The sequence below is a fragment of the Buteo buteo genome, chromosome 7 (genome assembly GCF_964188355.1).
Source record: "Buteo buteo chromosome 7, bButBut1.hap1.1, whole genome shotgun sequence".
NCBI classification, from domain to species: Eukaryota; Metazoa; Chordata; class Aves; order Accipitriformes; family Accipitridae; genus Buteo; species Buteo buteo.
In genome coordinates, this window is record NC_134177.1 from 44,814,284 (window position 1) to 44,815,124 (window position 841).

The window sequence follows — 841 nt, forward strand, 5'->3', positions numbered from 1 at the left end:
TGATAAAATATAGTGCCACTTCCACAAGGGGCCACAGGGCTAATTTACCCAGGGAAAAGGGTGTTTTTACCACACACTAGCCAACGAGGAACACCAGACGAGGCAGGTGCACTTCAGGTAAGGTTAGCAAACCCCCTCAAACTCTGGGCTCCCAAGTAATGCTCACCTTGGGCGACCAACACACCTGAAAGCCATAAAAGGCCCAATATTAGCTGTATATTACCACAAGTGAAGCTGTAAATACCATCATTTCCATTCATAAGAGAGGCCTGCGGCTACACCGACCCTGGAGCTCGGTGTTTGTGGGGGGACACTCAAGGCCCCCCCTTGAGGCCAGCTGCTGGGGGTGCTCAGCCTGCTCTCCCCGTACAAATAAAGCCCCCGGAGCCCCCAAACCCTGAGGCCCACGTCGGGGTTGTGGGGAAGGCACCGTACCTGACCATGGCGGTCACCTGAAGGCTGGGCTGCGATCCCGCCAAAAGTCACAGCCCTGCCCTACCGCACCACCTCGCTTCTCCCTCCCTATCGCTACCAGCAGGAATTCCCCTCGCCCCCCACACCCTCCTCCCCCATATTTCCTCTCACCCTCTCGTTATAACTCTGTACCCCCACAGCTCTCCGCTACCCCGGGCTCTCCCCTCCGCCCCGCGTTCGTTCTTTCGAGCCTTCGCGCAGGCGGGTGATTCCCTCCCCCTTCCCTCCTATCTCTCCCCTCCTGTCTCTCCCCCGTCATCCCTACATCCCCGGCGATCCAGCCGCTTCTCCCTCCCCGGGCAAGGCGGCGGGAGCCCCGGGGCGTGAGGCGCTGGAGGTGGAGCGGGCCGGGCAAGCAGGCGGGGGG